This window comes from Phasianus colchicus, chromosome 3 (assembly GCF_987193195.1).
Source record: "Phasianus colchicus chromosome 3, bPhaCol1.hap1.1, whole genome shotgun sequence".
Taxonomy (NCBI): Eukaryota; Metazoa; Chordata; class Aves; order Galliformes; family Phasianidae; genus Phasianus; species Phasianus colchicus.
Window position 1 is genome coordinate 86435038 of NC_143438.1, and position 7111 is coordinate 86442148.

The window sequence follows — 7111 nt, forward strand, 5'->3', positions numbered from 1 at the left end:
ATGCTAACAAAAATCATAAGCTTCTGTCTTCCATTGAGATCACTGACAGGATTAGTCCAAGATGTTTTTATCCACATTTAAATTCTTGATGAGTCCTGTGTGTTACTTTTTTTGTGTTGATGTACAGTTCCTTGAATGAATGAGAAAAAATTGTGTAGAATTATTTTCTTTTTATTATTATTATTATTTAATCAGTAACTTGTTGCCTTGGGATTGGAAAGGATTTGGTGATAATTTACTGCAAATCAGCCTCACAACATAGAAAGCTCATCATTCAACATAACTGAGTTGGGTGGATAGTTTTTGTATCTTATGATGCAAACTATAGAAAAGAATTATTCAGGTAGATCAGTTTTATTAATAAAGACTTTACAATAAACAATTTTCAGCCTCCAAGAACTATAAATGCTAGTATATTCTTGCAATATTACAAATCTGATTTATTCATCTAACCCATGTACACCATCCAAAATACCTACCACCAACACTGCTAAGAGATCAGTTTCCCTCCTCTCAATCCATCCCATATTGAAAAATAAAATGTTGCAATCTAGTACTCCCACAGTCTAAAACGCTTGTCATTGAAGGAAAAAAAAAAAAAAAAGGTGAAAGCCACATTACCATTTAAAGAAGTGGTCAGTGTAAGTGCATAGCTTGTGGGCTGGTGGGATGTGGGCCAGTAACATTTAAACATAGATTACTTTTTAAATATGAAAAGCTAAATAAATCTTAACATCTGCTCTTCAGGAAGCTATGATGAGAGTCATCAGTTTAAATTTGAATCTCTAACAGTAGGTGTATAAATCAGCACAGGCTCCCTTGACAGAAGCAGAGATCTTCTTGTCTAGTCCTGAAATAGGAGTTAGTCATTTGATTCACTGCCAATTTATTGACTATAGGGAGATCCCAGCATCTTAATGTAGAGATGAAGAAAGTCCCATTTTTGTATTCTACACTTGTAACTAAACAGATTCTTCCAGGCAACAAACAGGACCCAGGGAAATGGCCACAAGTTGTACCAGAGGAGATTTAGATTAGACATGAGGAAAAACTTCTTCTCTCAGAAAGTGGTCAGGCACTGGAATGGCCTGCCCAGGGAGGCGTTGGCATCATGGTCCCTAGCAGTGTTCAAGAGGCATCTGGATGAGGAGCTATGAGATATGGTTTAGTTTGTAGTAGCAGCGGTAATAAGAAGACAGTTGGACTAGATGATCTTACAGGCCATTTCCAACCTTATGATTCTATGATTCATTTCAAAATTTCTGGAAAACTGAAATGTTCATAGAAGTGTATATATTATCAAGAACAGCTCTTTCTGTAAATGAGAAACACAAGTAGTACCAGAAGGAGAAATAAGCTTGAAAAGAAGAGGATTTAAATGTTAAGTGTGTCAAGTATGATAGTTACAAATACAATATAGGGTAATGGAAAACTTCAATTTTCAGCTATGAGCTAAATAAGGTTATTTGAAAATTGTGAAGAAAACAAAAAATACTTTTTTTTTTTTTCCTAGAAGGGGATTTAGCATGATAATTTGACATTTCATCTAATATCTAGATCTCTGATATCTTTATTTCATTTTATGTCACAAATTTTATATCATAGAATACTGCAAAATCAACAAAGCCTTCAAGTCTTTTTCTTAGAGTGAGAGCAGATCTACTAAACATTCAGATCATATTTAGCAAGGCCTCAAAAAGGCAAAGACAGGACATGCTTTATGCTGGACCTTTGTGAAAGACATATGGCTTTCAGCAAGATTCCTCAAAGTTGTTTATGAAGCCTATTTTAAATATATTCAGAACTGGATCTGACGTTTACAGGTTGATTTTACTTCCCCATGGCAGCTGAATTGCTCATCATTTTTATTCCCTTAAGCAGAACAGAGAAGTCTGTACTACTGCATAGAAAGATCATTTTAATCAAAAATCTTTTTAATCAAGATTTGCTATCATCCATCTTAATCTTTAATATGTTTGATTGGCTCTTGACTTAGGAACTATACTTGAAAAAAAGTGGTTTCTTCAGAATAGAGGACAATATATTTTCAATCAAGTTGTCTACAAGAAGAAATTCACCTCCAAGCATGACAGGAAACTTCTCATATTCAGAAATCAATGGCTGGTTTTTTTGTTTGTTTCTTTTTTCTTTTTTTTTTTTTTCTAATACCAGCTTTCAAACACATCGGAAAGTCTTTGTGCTTCGCTTCCAAGAACAAAAATCAAGTTGATTGCCAGAGATGCTCTAAATAATACAGTGTTGAGCCAGTATCTGTGGGCCCTTCAATTCCACTTCTTACTGAGATGAAGGGCATGGAAGAATGGAGGTAGGCAGCTAGCAAATAAGCTAGGAAGTGCTGGGCTGATGGACATCGTCAGTTGAAGCAGAGAGTTTTTCACAAATAAGATGCAGTTGCTAGCTGAAAGAAAAATAACTGACAGAATGTCTCAGTTTGAAGTTCAGAATATTGCAGTATTTTCTCAAGTTCCAGGAGTCTTTTGTGAAACAGTCCGTTCAAACAGGATGAAAAAGTTAAAATACAGAGCACAGAATTCCAACTCTTTCTGTTTATTCCTGCTCTTTTCAGTGTGTTGTCCCCATTTGCCTGGAAACCCCAAAATACTTCCATTATGTCCACAAATGACAAGGAAAAAAAATATATATATATTTTTATATGCGATGTTCTCCATCGTCTCTAGAGAGCACTGATCCAGTGTTTGAGCAATCTCTTTTTTGAAGCCTTCTTTTTCCTTTTACCTAAAAAAAATGTTCAATTTCTTTCCATTGTCTTTTGAGTCTGTCACTGTGGATGTCCAGAAATATGGCTCCATCTTCACTATAACAAGCCATAAGATGGCTATTGAAGTAAATAGTTTATTGATAAAAGTAAAGATAATGTATTTATCAAAATCAAATCCAGGGATAATAATAATATCATCAGAGATATTTAAACACTACTGCAATAATAAAATTTATTTGCTTTATTTATACATGCTTTATTTACTCATTTATTGTATCCTTAGTCAATAATGACATTGTAGGCAATATACCAACAAAGCCAATTCTACTGCTTATTCCTACCTTCTGCCCCATGTTCCATGCAGTGCATTCCTTCAGATCTGATATATTTTGTGAAAGTATTCTGACATCTGAAGGAGATATTTGAGGCAATATCTCCTAAAAATAGCTGATTTACCATAGTGAATTAAGGCTATATGTATTTTTCTCAGTTGTAATTTTATTAAGTAAAACATTCATTTATTACATCCTGAAACTATTTCTCCCTAAACAATTATTCTTTTATAGAATACCTTTCAGTTCAGCAGACTTCTGCCTTTCAATATCTCATTTCCTAATTTCTGAGATGTAAATATCCTAGAATATAACCAGCATGTCTGATTTTTGTTAATGACTTTCACGTCTTCAGAAATGATTGCATTTTTTCAATGCTTCAGGTTCCCACTAAAAATTATCTTCTTTCGTAACATTTAAAGAAAACATGCCCTTTGTCTTTTATGCAATTATTGCTCAATCATTAATTCAACACTGTAGAATCTCTGAGGGGTTGGCTGCAGGAAAGAGAAAAGGCTAACATAAAAATTACTCAGAACCTGAACCTAGATATCTGTTAAGTATATATGTAGATGTAGAGATAGATATACACAGATATAAGCATAAAAAACTCTCCAGTTCTCTGTCAGATGGAGTAGCTCATCAAAGCAGCTAATTGATAACATACAGTATTCATGCCCTCATCTAATCAGACAAATGTGCTTTGTATTAATTCTGTTACTAGAGCTTTTTTATTCTCAAGGGAAAAAAAAAACTGTTCACATTCAAAATAATATTGGATCTGAACATTCTCAAATTCCTCCACCAAAGGAGGCCAAATTTTATTAACATAAAGGATTTGGGAGCAGGAAAGGAGAAAGTGGCAATATCAATAGAGTCATATTTATTTTATCTAATAGCTTTTCACAATTATTTTTCCATATCTTTAGTCTGATTAAATTCAGTAAAGAGATCCATATTTCATACTTGGAAATAAATGAAAATATTATTATTTTTGGCTATGCCAATCAACCACTTTTTCCTGAAGATGTATGAATTTTTTGGGCATAGTATCAGTAATGTATTCACTGGAACTGATGTAAGGAAATTGAGAGAAAGAGGAATGAAGCTGATTACCAGGAAACTCTGCCCATCAGAGAGAGTAAGTAGGGAGCTGTGAAGGAACAATAAAAGAATAGGAGTTTCATCACAAAAACTGGTAAAATCATAAAAATGTGGAAAACCACCATGCATTTCAAAAGTAGGGTACCACTTCACCCCATTGTTTTCTATAGGCCAAACTGTGATATTTCTGTCAGAGTAAATCCCATGCTATTTTCTGTGGGAGCTTCATTTGTTTGAGGGCATTTGAATTTTACCTTACAATTCTACAGACCCATTTTAGCCTGGGCATGAATGAGCATAATTGCTGTTGACATCAATGAGGTGAGACATAACATAGCACATGGTTTAATTGGATGATGGGATTTGCATTTCCTGTGTGTGCAAGCACTCGTCAGTGGCACACAAGTGTGCTTAGTATCTTATCAAGCACTAACCTTAGGTTTACGTGTTGAGAGCTTAGAGTGTCTCGAATGAATGGTTATATATTCACAACTAAAGCAAGAGCCAGCTTGGATACCAATGGTTTTCATTTAGGTTCCTGCAAGGACAGAAAGAATGTTTAGGTATTAGTAGTACTGATTAGCAAAGAGTTCCCTAGTCTTGAAATATCCAAAGAAATCTAGGAGTATCTTAAAACCTCACAAACCTTTTCAGTTCTGCCCTGGATATCTCTGATAACTTGAATACCCTCAAATCCCAGTGGGAACCATAGAAAGAAATAAGAAATTTGCATTGCTCAAAAGCAAGAGTGCAGCTTAATTGTACAGAAAGAAATATTTGTAAGTTATTGTTGCCAGCTTCACTGGAAGGCGTAACTGTCTGCTTAACCCATCATAGCAGAGACTGCCAGACTGTCTATATAAAAAAGTGTTTAAAATAGCCGTGTGTCTTCTAGCAAACAAATCACCGTGGCAGAAAGAGTACAGCAGAGACATATAATTGGTCAGGTCACTGCTTTTCTTCTCATTATAAATCAAAGCCTGAATGGCCCTCTCCAGCCATTCTGTGCAGTCTCTGGCTACATTTACCAGGCTTTGTTTCTCCTTTGTGTCACCTCTATTCCTTTGCATACAGTTTATGTTATAACACAGCACCAGTCAGAAAATGCAAGGGTAGCAGCAGCGGAAGAGCTATATGCTCTATGCTCCCGGTTAGGATGAAATAATACAACATTTCCTTTTAGCTTTTACTTTGTCTGCCAGCCATTGTGAAGATTTACCTTGTAAGCCACTATTTCACAGCTTAGTCAAAGCTGTGCACACTGCAATTATGATATCGTATTTTGCCACATGAATTGGTAATGTAAAGAAAGACTAATAGCTGTACAGATACGAAAACCATCAAGAGGGAAAGACTCACAGTTTAAGCTCTTATTAGCCATGATATAGCAGTCTCTAAAAGGACAGCTCTGAGAATCATCTAGAACTTCTCAAATGCCTCTGAGAAATATGCACACATGGTGGTCTTACCCTTGGAAAGTAGGGAGCAAGAGGAGAAATGAGATGTTCTCCTTCTGGTCACTGCGCCCCTCCATCATCATTTCACCTGCTTCCTGGATTTGGTGGTAATCCGTGCTGGGAGGTTGTGGCAAAACTCTTCTGAGTTGAGTCTACTATGAGCTCCTGGTGAAGCAAACAAACAGTTACGACATAAGGCAATGAAAAGAAGGTTCGGAGTACATAAGCATCTCAGAAGTATATGATTCACCCAAGCTCAGAAGAAAAGTTGGGGCAGAGCTGGATGGGATCAAAGATTGCTCCATTCTGGTTTGGTGTCTCCCACTGGGCTTTGTCCTTTGCTTTACAGAATGCATAGAGTGGGGATAAACTGTTGTCATGATTTCTGAATCTGTCTCTGCTGGATGGCAACACAAATTAATAGTAGTTAAATGCCATTATCTGGGACACATGCTTTTCTTGTCCTTGCAGGGGCTGGTCTTTGAAGCATAGGTATAACATTCTGGAAAGAGAAGCCTACTACCTGCTTGTCCTTTTCATAGAATCATAGAATGGTTCAGGGTGGAAGGAATCATCAAGACCCAATCCCCTGACATGGGTAAAGTTACAACCCACCAGATCAGGCAGCCTAGGGCCCAATCCAACCAGGCACTTCCCCCTGCACAAGATGTGAGACAGGAAAAGTATGGAGATGCTGGGGATTGAACCCAGGACCTCTTACATGCGAAGCAAGCGCTCTCCCGCTGAGCTACATCCCCTGTTCTGGAAAAACAAAAAATTGAGCACCTTACCAATTTGCATATCATCTTTGCTCAGGATCCATGCTAATCTTTACAACATTCCAATTGTAGTATGTGTGCTGCTGAAATGAGCATATGTTTGGCTACTAATCATGAGGAGACAAATAGTGGATTTATCTCCTGGCAATGCAGTCATCCTGAACTTAAAACTCACAAGAATGCTAAGCTGTTCCAGATTAAATAATTATTCTGAATGATTTTGTTTTTCAATGATGCCTAAAAGTGCTCAGGTATCACGGTGGTCTCTAAGAAGCAGACAGTTACACGTTCTGTTGGCAGACCTACAGACATTCAGCACTTACGGATTCCAGTGCTGATTTAGCAGCTCAGAGATGGGTCCATGGGTCCTGGCTGAGGACTTCCAGCTCTTATGCTGCTCTGAACATAGTTAGGTACTTCAACTCAAATTCAGCCATCTAAATCTGAGGCAGAAACAAGCAAATGTCAATGACAAAAATAAATTATTGAAATAATAATAATGATTTTTGAAAACATTTCGAAGAAGATATTAATGGAGAAACACAGGAACAGGTTGTGAAGAGAAGTCGTGGATGTCCCATTCCTGGAGACACCCAAGGTGAGGCTGGGCAGGGCTCTGAGCAACCTGATACAGCTGTAGGTGTCCCTGTTCATTGTATGGAAGTTGAACCAGGTGGCCTTTAAAGGTCTCTTCCAACT

At 36.9% G+C, this 7111-nt stretch overlaps 2 non-coding genes across 2 annotated transcripts; both read right to left on the minus strand.

Moving 5' to 3' along the window:
• Positions 1-6319: 6319 nt before the first annotated feature.
• On the minus strand, positions 6320-6391 carry TRNAA-CGC (transfer RNA alanine (anticodon CGC)). The gene has a single exon. It is a non-coding gene; the product is annotated as a tRNA-Ala (tRNA).
• Positions 6392-6404: 13 nt separating this feature from the next.
• On the minus strand, positions 6405-6508 carry LOC116227810 (U6 spliceosomal RNA). The gene has a single exon (XR_004166659.1). It is a non-coding gene; the product is annotated as a U6 spliceosomal RNA (small nuclear RNA).
• Between the last annotated feature and the right edge of the window lie 603 nt (positions 6509-7111).